Source organism: Pipistrellus hanaki, assembly GCF_964339955.1.
Source record: "Pipistrellus hanaki genome assembly, chromosome: 15".
Classification (NCBI taxonomy): Eukaryota; Metazoa; Chordata; class Mammalia; order Chiroptera; family Vespertilionidae; genus Pipistrellus; species Pipistrellus hanaki.
In genome coordinates, this window is record NC_140517.1 from 27,736,382 (window position 1) to 27,749,020 (window position 12,639).

At 40.4% G+C, this 12,639-nt stretch overlaps 1 protein-coding gene across 12 annotated transcripts in view; it reads right to left on the reverse strand.

Annotated features, from left to right (window-relative positions):
• The window catches only part of ANKRD11 (ankyrin repeat domain containing 11), a 258,368-nt gene that overhangs the window by 146,602 nt on the left and 99,127 nt on the right, over window positions 1-12,639 (reverse strand). The gene's annotated exons all lie outside the window — the stretch shown is intronic.

Sequence of the window (12,639 nt, forward strand, 5' to 3'; positions counted from 1 at the left end):
CTACAACTAGAGAAGTAAAGAAGCAAGCATACTTAGATTAGTAGGAGGGGCAGAGACATGAAATGGGCTGGTCCCACGCCCAAGTTTTATTTTTTTGTTGTTGTTTTTTCCATTGGAAGTTATATCTCAGGTGTGGAGGCCCCTCGTGAGGAGCTAGGAATACCAGGCCCACACCAAACCCCCAGCACAGGGTTCCAGAGCTGGGAAGAGAAGTCCCCATAACTTCAGGCTGTAAAATACCAGTGGGGATTGTGATTGAGTAACACAGAGGCTGCTGGAGACTCAGGCAGTTCCTCATAAAGGGCCCACAAACTACTTACACAGACTTGCTCCCTCTGGCTCATGGGGATGGATCCAGGGACATTACAGGGAGGAGCTGGAATGTCTGGCAGCAAGGGTGGCTTTCTCCAAGACAGAGGTGCTCACATGGATCACTGTTTCTATGCTGAGACCTACCTCATCACAGAGCTGACTTACAGCCATATCTGAGTTTCCATCAGCCTGGCCAACACTGTGCACTCAGCTCTGGTGATTCCCTGAGACCCAGCCACATCTAATTTGCAGCCCCACCCTAACTATTTGCAGGAGCTTTTCCTTATGAATGGCCTGTCCTGGCTGAAGCTTCAGACTTTCCTAAAATTTCTCAAACAAGCACCAGTTAGCTTCAGCAGGCCTCAAAACTATCAATAAGAGGCCAAAGACAGCTTGGCCTCACATAGGCACTTCATGCCAAATACAAAGAGCAGCCATCTGCAGATAGCTCTGTAGCTCCTGCCAGGTGGCCTCAGGCAGTAGCTGACTGCACCACCCAGGAGGCTCCAGAGCCAGTGCACCCAAGGGATAGCATCAGACCATAACAACTTGCAACTTTACACATCCACCAGCATTACACACTCAAAGTGAGCACTGAAGCAAGTCCTACTCCATTGGGATGTCTCCTACACAGCAGCTCTTTCATGGTAGTTGCAGCTGTTACTCACAGCCAATTGGCATGGAGGTCAATTCCTCCCAGTGATGCCAACAGCAATCAAGGTTCAATTACAAGACTAAACACAGCTCACAAGGAGCATGCTTAGGAGTGCCCAGTTCGGGTGACTGGGGAGGCTGAGCCACTGGGCCCTAAAGGACATCTACTACACAAAGCCGCTCCATCAATTCTAGCAGCTCTACCTAATACATAAAACCAAACACAGGGAAGCAGCCAGAATGCAGAGACAAAGAAATGTGTCAAAACTGAAATAACAGAACAAATCTCCAGAAAAAGAACTAAATGAAATGAAAGCAAGCTAACTACTGGATACAGAGTTCAAAACAATGGTTATAAGGTTGCTCAAGGATCTTAATCACCCAGGAGAGGGCCAGGAGAGTTTCAAGGAATTTAATGGGAGATTCAGTGGACTTAGTAAGACATCCAAGGATCTTAGTGAGAATGTCAAAGACATGAAAAAGGACCAATCAAAAATTAAGCATATACTAACTAAAATAAAGAATAATTTACAGGAATTCAACAGTAGAGGATTCCAAGAATCAAATCAACGATTTGGAATACGAGGAAGCAAAAAACACCCAATCAGAACAGCAAAAAGAAAAAAGAATCCAAAAATATGAAGAAAGTGAAAGGAGCCTCTATCAACTTCAAGCACACCAACATTCGCATTATGGGGGTAGCAGAGGGAGAAGAGAAAGAGCAAGATATTAAAAACCTGTTTGAAGCCAAAACCAGTTTGGCTCAGTGGATAGAGCATCGGCCTGCAGACTGAAAGGTCCCAGGTTCGATTACAGTCAAGAGCATGTACCTTGGTTGTGGGCACATCCCCAGTAGGGGGTGTGCAGGAGGCAGCTGATTGGTGATTCTCTCTCATCAATGTTTCTAACTCTCTATCCCTCTCTCTTCCTCTCTGTAAAAAAAATCAATAAAATATATTTTTAAATAAATAAAAATAAAAACCTGTTTGAAGAAATGATGATAGAAAAATTTCCTTATCTAGTGAAAGAAATAGACTTACAAGTCCAGGAAGCCCAGAGTCCTAAACAAGAGGTACCCAAGACACAACTTAATTAAAGCTCCAAGGACAAAAGACAAAGAGAGAATCTTAAAACTAGCAAGAGAAAAGAAGTAAGAGGAGAAAAAGAGGAGATAAAAAATATGATAGTCCTAGCCGGTTTTGCTCAGTGGATAGAGCGTTAACTTGCGGAATGAAGGGTCCCAGGTTTGATTCTGGCTAAGGGCACATGCTTGGGTTATGGGCTCGATCCCCATTAGGGGGTATGCAGGAGGCAGCCAATCAATGAGTCTCTGTCATCATTGATGTTTCTATCTCTCTCTCTTTCTCCTTCCCCCTTCCTCTCTCAGATCAATAAAGATATATATTTTACCCATGAGGAGAGAGAATCCAAGATGGCGGCATAGGTAACACCTAACTGCAGCCTCACACAACAATTTCAATAAAATACAACTAAAATACAAAATGGACATTAGCCAGAACTACAGAAAAGTCGACCGACTGGAAATTCTACAACGAGAAGGAAAGAGAAAACCAGAGAGAAAATCAGAGCAGCTGTAAAAGCCTAAGGTATGGAGACACGTGAACAATAAAGGTTTATTAAAATTTTTTTTAATTAAATTAAATTTTAAAAAAACAAGTATATCGCATATAGAGAAGAAAAAAAAAGATATATATTTTAGCCCTGGCTGGTTTAGGTAAGTGGATAGAGTGTCGGCCTGTGGACTGAAGGGTTCCAGGTTCAGTTCCAGTCAGGGGCATGTACCTTGGTTGTGGGCTCATCCCTGATAGGGTGTGTGCAGGAGGCAGCTGATCGATGTTTCTCTCTCATTAATGTTTCAAACTCTCTATCCCTCTTCCTTCCTCTCTGTAAAAAAAATCAATAAAATATTTTTAAATAAATATATTTTTAATAATATGAATGATAAAATGGCAATAAATACATATGCATCAACCACTGAATATAAAAATCAAAATAAATGAATAAATGAATCTAATGAACAAAATAAGCTGATAAATAAAATAGAGCCAGAGGCATGGAAAGATGGAACAGACTGACATACCTCAGAGAAAAAGGGAAGAAGGTGGAAGAGATTACCTAAAGAACGTATATGATGTATGCATTCCCTATGGACACAGACCCTATGGTGAAGGCATGGGATGGGGCAGGAACTGGGTAAAGGGGGGCAATAGGAATAAGCAAGGGGAACATCTGTAATAATCTCAACAATAAAGGCTTAAAAAAAAAAAAAAAAAAAAGGAGGGGGCAATAATAATCTCTTGGAAGGGGCGAGGGGTTGGAGTGATGGAGGGAACGAACTCCAAACAAATAAAAGTCTTGGACCAAATAGCTTCACAGGTAAATTTTACCAAAAAGTCAAAGAAAAATTAAGACCTATCTTTCTCACACTACAGTGGAACCTTGTTTCTCAAATATCTCCCATCTCAAACAATTCCCTTCTCAATCTGACAACCCTTTCATCATGCTAATACTAGTATAATCAGTCAAGCATCTCTCGGGTGAAAAGTAAAGGAGAGAATGCAAAAGTATGAGTCACTTCAACACTGTTAAAATCTCAGGAGATTGTGCTGTGTTTTGCTTTTGTTGCTGCTTATACTTATTGTTAATTTTCATTTCTTTATCCTTTCCTTTTAGTTAAATTTTCATTTACATTTCATGTCCTTTCTGTTTTTAAAGTGTTTATCTATAAATTAAATAGTACAATAAACATGTACTGTATAAGAAAGGTCAAAACAGAATCATTTGGGGTCTTGAATGGACTAATTCAATTTACATTATTTCAAATGGGAAAAAACATGATTTGTTTCCAAACAGCCTTCCAGAAATAATTAAGTTCGAGAAACGATGTTCCACTTTATTCCCCAAAAATTCAAGAGGTGGGAAGACTCCCAAGCTCATTTTATAAGGCCAGCACTATCTTAATTCCAAAACCAGATAAAGACATTACAAAGAAAAAAAATTATAAGCCAATACATTTTATGAACACAGATGCAAAAAATCTTCAACAAAATATTAGCAAACCTAATTCAGTAATACATTAAAAATATCATACACACTATTAACTGAGATTTATTCCTGGATTGCAAAATTTGTTCAATATCTGAAAATCAATTAATGTGATATAAACACAATGAAGGATAAAAATAATATGGCCCTAGCCAAGCGGCTCAGATGGTTGGAGCATCATCTTGTACACCAAAAAGTTGCGGGTTCAATTCCTGATAAAGGCACACACCTCGGGTGTGGATTCTATCCCCAGATGGAGTATAGGGTATGTACAATAGACAACCTCTCTCTCTCCCTCTCTCTCTTTCAATAAACTTATCATAGGATGAGGATTTTTAAAAATCATATGATCATGTCAGTAGATGCAGAAAATGCATTCAACAAAATCCAACACCCATTTACAATTGAAACTGTCAACATAATAGACAGGATTGTCCACATTCCCCACTTTTATTTAACACAGTATTGAAAATCCTAGAACACAATCAGACAAGAAGAAATAAAAGGCACCCAAATTGGAAAGGAAGAAGTAACTGTCATTATTTGCAGATAACATATATATATAGAATACAGCAAAGATGCCACCAAAAAACTACTAAAACTGATAAATAAATTTGGTACAGTAGAGAGATCCAAGATGGTGGGTTAGGTAAACATACCTAAACTGCTGCCGTGCACAACAATTTCAAAACTAAAACTAAAAACAAAATGTCTATCACCCAGAACCACAGGAAAACTGGCTGAAAGGAAGCTGTACAATTAGATTGAAAGAGAAAGGAGCATTCAGGGCTCAATAGCTGAAAAACTGAGGTACAGGGGCGCGAGCACGATATGGCAGGTGGCGGAGGGCGTTGCTTTCTTCAACCTGAAGTGAGACAAGCTCCCAATCTCTCTGAAATCCAGTTTCTGGGGAGAAGCTAGACTGTCGGGCCATCAGATCGGAAACTGAGGATGGCTTGCTTGCAGAGCTGCATGTAAGAATAATTGTTTGCTCTGCTGGGGTGCGAGACTCTGGGACATGGTCAGAGAGGCATAGAAGGCTGACTGGCAGCCATCGCTGTTTGCCATGCCCTAGCCTAAAGACACACTGAGACTCCACCCTGAGACTCTGCCCCGCACAATCTACTAACACACAAACTCCAAGCAGCTGCTTTTGCCTTCTCTGTTGCAGTTTAACCTATCGGTAGCAAACTTGCAACCTGGTGCAGATAGCTCCAAAGCTTCCAAGCTCCACGCGGGGAGGAAAGGACTGTGGTTCTCCCTGTAGCTCCTGCAGGGTGGCCTCAGACAGTAGCTGTATGGCACTCCATTGGAGATCTGGAAACTAATGTATTTAGTGGTCAGTGTGACCACTAGATTTCATCTACTCTCATAAGGGGCACATTCAAGAAACAGACTCAGTGAGCACCAAAGCCCTACAGGAACAAGTCCTCCCCCATAAACGTGTCTCCAGCACAGCAATTCTTCCGCACAGCAATTCTTCCGTTGTAGACACAGCTGGTCTTCATAGCCAACTGGCCTGGAGGTTAATTCCTCCCAGTGAAACCAACAATCAAGACTTAATTACAACAAGGGTGTACACACAGTCCACAAAGGAGTGCACCAAGAGAGTCCAAATCAGGCAACTGGGAGGCTAACCCACTGAACCATATAGGACACCCAGGCCCACAATACTACCCTACCAACTCAGGGAAGCAGCGAAAATGCCGAGAAAAGGAAGGGGATCTCAAACAAAAGAAATGGAGGAGAACAAAAGACTGGATATAAGGTTTTTCAAGAATTTCCTAGAAAAGGCCGATAAATTTAACAAGACCCTCAAGGATATGAAAAAGAAATTAAACCAACTAGAAATTAAACATACACTGACTGAAATAAAATATATTATATAGAGACCCAACAGCAGACTAGAAGAATTCAAGAATCAAGTCAAAGATTTGGAATACAAAGAGCCAAAGGGCACTCTTCCAGAGAAGCAAGAAGAGAATCCAGAAAGTTGAAGATAGTGTAAGAAGCCTCTGGGACAACTTCAAGCATACCAACATCAGAATTATGTGGTGCCAGAAGAAGAGAGAAAGCAAGACACTGAAAACCTATTTGAAGAAATAATGACTGAAAACTTCCCCCACCTGGTGAAAGAAATAGACTTACAAGTCCAGGAAGTGCACAGAATCCCAAACAAAAGGAATCCAAAGAGGACCACACCAAGACACATCATAATTAAAATGCCAAGAACAAAAGACAAAGAGAGAATCTTTCAAGCAGCAAAAGAAAAGCATTTAGTTACCTACAAGGGAGCACTCAGCTGATTTCTCAACAGAAACTATGCAGGCCTAATGGGAGTGGCAAGAAATATTCAAAATGATGAATAGCAAGAACCTACAACCAAGATTACTCTACCCAGCAAAGTTATCATTCAGAATTGAAGGGCAGAAAAAGAGCTTCACAGATAAGAAAAAGCTAAAGGAGTTCACCACCAAACCAGTATTATATGAACTGCTGAAAGGTATTCTTTAAGAAGAGGAAGAAGAAGAAGGAGAAAAAGTTAAGATAAAAATTATGATCAACAAATACATATCTATCAACAAGTGAATCTAAAAGTCAAGTGAATTAAGAATCTGAGGAATAGAATAAACTGGTGAATATAATAGAATCAGGGGCATAGAATGGGAGGGGATTGGTAATTCTCAAGGGGAAAGGAGTATCTGTGTGGGGGGTACAGGAAGAGACTAGACAAAAATCATACACCTATGGATGAGGACGGGGGAGGGTGTTTAAGGGGAGAGGGTGGAGTGGGGATCAGGTGGAGGGGAGCTATGGGAAGAGGGGGGAAAGGGAGAAACAACTGTAATAATCTGAACAATAAAGATTTACTTTTTAAAAAATTCGGTACAGTTGTGGAATGCAAAATAAATATACAGAAATTGGTTGCATTTTTATACACTAACTTAGTGACCCAGTGCACGGATTCATGCACATTGAAAGGAATTCGAGTAAGTATTTTAATATTGCTACTCACCTTTTCTCTATAATAGAAGTGTCAAAGATGAAAGAAAATTAGTAAAATGCATATGAAAATTATACAAATTAATAAACAATAACATAACAACTAAGACATGATATAAAAACATTGATAAAAAATGACTGATAAATTGATTAAACTTATTCTAATCTCTCCCGGTATACCATAGTAAGAGTAAAACACTTTCAGAGTACTTGATTAATTTCACTTGTGATGAATATTTACAACTTTAACTTTAATATCACATGCTTTTTCAAAATCAAGAGAAGGCAACATATTGTGCATGCAAGGATGTAGAGAAATTGGAGCCCTCGTGCACTGTTGAGAATGTAGATTGGCGCAGCCACTATGGAAAACATTAGAAATGGAACAGCCTGATGATCCAATGATTCCACTTCTGGGTATCCAAAATTAACTTAATAACAGTTTGCTATTCTGCTATAGGGCCAGAATTTAACATAAGATAGGCATATCAAGCCCTGGACAGTTTGGCTCAATGGGTAGAACATCAGCCTGCAGACTGAAGGGTCCCCAGTTCAATTCCTGTCAAGGTCATATGCCTGGGGTTGCGGGCTCAATCCCCAGTAAGCGGCATGCAGGAGGTAGCCAATCAATGATTCTCATCATTGATGTTTCTCTCTCTCTCTCTTTCCTCTCTGAAATCAATAAAAATATATTTGTTTCTTTTTTTAAAAGATAGGCATATCATTAAACCCAAGTGTGTGGGTATAGTCACCCAATATTACATGATATTCTCATAAAGTCATCAGTCTCTAAAGGTGGTATCTGGTCAGCCACTAAAATGTAATGTTTAGAACTCTGGTTTCCACTAACAAAAAATGAACAAAAATAAATTTTAAACAGAGGTTGACTACCATCAAGGAGATGAAGAAAATGCACAGAGATAGTGGTGGGAATGAATGATCTAGGCACACATAACAAATGTAAAATGCCCCACCAAGCTGACAACGTCATCAACCGAGCATTTGCTCCCACAGAGACCAGGCACTGAGGGAAAACACTGCACTCGACTCATCACTCTAGCTCTGCTTTTCTGCCTTCCAAAAATACCCAGGGTCCAGACAGTGGCTGCTACCTTCCTCAGATAGGAACTAAGGTCCCAGGGCTTATTTTTTCTAATAAACTATCCATTAACAAAAGGTCAACAAAATCAAAAGCTTTCAAAGAAAAGTGTTGTTTGATTTACAAAGAACTCCTTCTTTACCTCTTTTCCTATTGCTGTACAGGCAGAGAGCCTGCTTATTAGCCCACATGAGCTTCAACCCAGCCTAAGGCAGGGACTCAGTTTAAATATAGAGTGGGGAAGGAAGAAGCAGAACTGTGAAGGAAGAAACAGAGTGCCCTCACGCGCGTGCGCGAACGCTCCTTTCTCTCTCTCTTTCTCTCTCTCTCTCTCTCTCTCTCTCTCTCTCTCACACACACACACACACACACACACACACACACACACACCCCTCCCTCCCTTCCACTCTCTCTTTAAAATAAAATTTAAAAAATCAATGGAGAGCATATCCTTGGGTAAGAATTAACAAAAAATACAAATAAGAACTTATGGAGCCCTGGCCAGTATTGCTTAGTTGGTTGGGCACCGTCCCATACACCAAAAGGTTGCAGGTTCGATTCCCTGGTAGAGAGCATTTGGGAGGCAGCCGACCAATGTTTCTCTTTCTTTTTCCCACTCCCTTCCTCACTCTCTAAATATCAATAAAAATATTTTTCATAGAAAAGGACTTATGGAGCATCTATTTTAAGTCAGGATATGGGCAAATCTCTTCACCTTCAAATATAAAACATGAAGGAAATCCCTTCAGTAAGCTTTAAAATTTGATGGTATTAAAAAATAAACACCATGAGTGCCCCTGTAATTAACAATGAAAGGAAAATAATAGAAATATTATCTCCAACAAATAAGGGATTACAAACAGCCCACAAACCCTTCTCTGTCCCAAGCATGCCTCCCTTCCCTGTGCAGTTGGGGTCACAGACCCCAGAGGCCCTTAAGAAACTTCTAAAAGCAAAAGAAAAGTCCAACAGCCAGAACTCACATCACTTAGCCACTTGTGGGACGAGGCGCTCCTTCTGCTCTGACCTGCCTTTCCAAACCCTCTCCTCCACATGTGAACTCTCCAGCAATTCAAATATTTTAGAATAAGAGGACCAAAGGTCTATTAATCAACAAGGGCTGAGCTATGAGAGCAAGAACTTCTGGGGAAAAGTGTTTGAATGCAATTACCAACTTTTATATTAACAAAAAAGATGCAATTAATGAAATCTAATTTAGCTGATATCTAATATTCTGTACTTTATATGCAGTTTAAAAGAATGTAGACAATATTCACCAGAACCCTAAATATCCCCCAGAACCCTAAAATAAAATAAAAACTCATTATGTTAAAAAGTTCAGTAAATTATATTGCCATAATTAGCTATGCATATCTCTCTAATAATGAAGCAAAGTGTGTGTTACCTATTTTTGAGTCATAAAAAAACTTTTTTGTTAAAAAGACAAATGAATTAGCATTAGGACATACATGCTCCTAACAACCTACAAATCCAACCCAACCAGCTGCCTAGACCATGGCAATTGCAAATGCCCTGACCAGGAAGGCACCTAATGGCCAATTAGTAACCTGGGATGATGGTAGGATCGGGAAGAATGGCTAGTCCTACCATACAGTCGGGTATAGAGACCTGCCAAAGGGAAGGCTTCTCTCTGCTTCAATATCAGATGGCAAGACATTCTCTATCAGGAGGAGCACCAAGGACCAGAACTCTCTCCCCTACTCCCTGTCCCCTCTAACTTTGGTGCTCAGGCAGGATGTGGTTCTGTTAATGACAATACTTCCAGTCCCCTAAGTTGATAGGGATGCAGGGTCAAGATTCAGAGGCGCAAACCTCTCTACAGTGAGCACAGGCTGGTCAGAGTGCACTTGCTCGGTATTGCCTCCAGGGACAGTGAGAGTCTATGCACATCACTTTTCTGCATGCCTTGCAAATTCAACATTTCAGCATGTCAAAAAGTGATCAATTTTCTATTTTATGCTTGGAATCCTCACCCAAGGACATGTTTACTGGTTTTAGAGAGAAGGGAAGTGTGTGTGGTGGTGGTGGGGAGGGGGCGGTCCGGACATCAATGTGAGAGAGAAACATTGACTAGTTGCCTTCTCCTACGCTTCCCGATTGGGGATTGATCCCACAAACTAGGTATTTGCCCCGATCAGGAATCAAACATGCAACCTTTTGGTGTAGGGGACAATAATCCAACCAACTGAACCACACCAGCCAGTATTTTAAGTAGAGGTGTGCAATTAAAAATATTAACCATTAAATCTAAGCCTCCATTCATATAAACAACACTGCCTTTATTATCCTACCATGCCACTTTCAGAAACCATTTTGTTTTTTAAAACTTAATTCAAAATTCTTGATTCACAGTAAGTGTAAATGTAACATTCACATTCCACCTAGGTTTTCAGTCAGTGCTTGGAAACAATTCTCATCAGTCTCATGGCCTCACTCACTTTGACTCTCATATCTACATCCATCTAAACCTGGTGAAATGTGTGTCAAGAGATTTTTTTCAATCTCATCACTTCTCTGGAAAGGCCTAGGCCTAGACCAAGGTATTACCAAGAAAGATGTTAACAAAGTGAGAACTATAACAACTGTCAGCTGAAACTAGTTTTATGCTAGAGTTTTTTAAAAATCTAATTATTTTAAATTTTACATTTTCATGGAGCTCTGTTTTCATAAACAGTGTGACTTAACCTCTAAAAAAACCTTTCAAATGGGTATCACCATTGCTTCTCCACAGGGTTAAAGACAAAGGCCCAAAATCATAGAGCTAGTACCAGATTCCACAGACTCCTGTAACCAACCACAGCCATGCCTAGAATATTTCAGAGCAGAACCAATCCAGAATCTACACAAGTCACTAGAAGTTCTTTAACAAGGCTATCTTCCCAAAAAAGTGAATTGTATCTGATCTAAATGGCCAAAATTAAAGTAAAAATAATAATATGAATAACAATGAAAAAGTATTAGAGAGCCTGCAAAATAATTGTATTTTTTAACCATTTGCCTGCTTGCTATAGCCTCTATAGGCCAACTTCAAAATCATTTTTCCTGAGATTTTAACTGAAAATATTCAAGAACACTCAAATTGTAATTGTGCCATGCCGGCATAGCCATGGCTGAACCTGAGAGGGGGCAGTGAAGGATTTAGAAAATCAGGTAAGCAAATAAAGCTGGGGCTAGGTGGGACGCTGCTTCTCTAATGGAGAGACAGCGCCATAGCATACAAGCTGAGTATTTATTTTACAACCAGTTTCCATGAGGCAAAGTAAGGGCGTGGCCAAGATGTTTACAATGTTCTCCTGGTTTGGAATTTACTCAATTACATGCACCTGATCAAGCTTTGTTTACTTGTTGCACCTCCTACAGTCTATATCAGTGTTTCCCAACCTTCTCTCATGATGAGAATCACCTGGTGGAGTTGTTAAAACACAGATTCCTGAATCCCAACTAAGAAGTGCTAAACTAGGATTTTTGAGAACATATAGGTAAAATTGCATACCTAACTTAGTGCTCTGTATATAACATCTGTCTTAGAGCACTAGTTAAGTATACAATTTTACCTATATGTTCCCAAAAATCCTAGTTTAGCACTTCTTAGTTGGGATTCAGGAATCTGTGTTTTAACAACTCCACCAGGTGATTCTCATCATGAGAGAAGGTTGGGAAACACTGGTCTATATCACTTAGCCACATAGGACCGCAGGTTCAGACCATGTCAAGCTTACAACTATAGCCTTTCGCTATAATTGTGCTGGGAGGGCTTTGCCCTCCAAGCTAGGACTTGCACATGACTTTGCCACGAGAGAACCATGCCCTCTCATTAACCCAAGGTTTGAACCTGTCCAAACACTGTAGCCACTCTCCACAAGTAATATATTTATTTTTATAATATCCATTGCAAATTGATTTTTTGGGGGGATGGTTTCCATTGCATGGCAATTAACTGGTTAAATTCTGCCTTTTGATGGCAGAAAAGGTCACAGAGGGTCTACAGCTCTTGAGCCCTGGCCCCTGCTCTAACACATTAGGGCCATTATCTATCTGCTGGGCAGTCACAACAGCACCTCATGTTAATACGAATCTTTATCTTCATTCAATTCAAATACTGCAGATTATTAACTGCATATTTATTGTTCACTACAGTGTTAAATGGCATTAGACACCTTGGACTATTACTGTGGTATGGTCAAAAAGCTAATCCTTCAAATGTCAGCTTCTAAACCAGGGGTCTTCAAACTACGGCCCGCAGGCCACATGCGGCCCGCAGAGGAGTCTAATCCGGCCCGCCAGGTTTTTTGGGCAGTGAGCGCAGCCGAGGTGTTACAGTAGGAATTAGTAGTTCATATAGTCCGGCCCTCCAGCTCTCTGAGGGACCGTGATCTGGCCCCCACTTTAAAAAGTTTGAGGACCCCTGTTCTAAACATTAACATATCCATTGCTCTCAATCCACCCAACCAATTAGGGCAACCTAACAATCTTTCAGCAGAGTT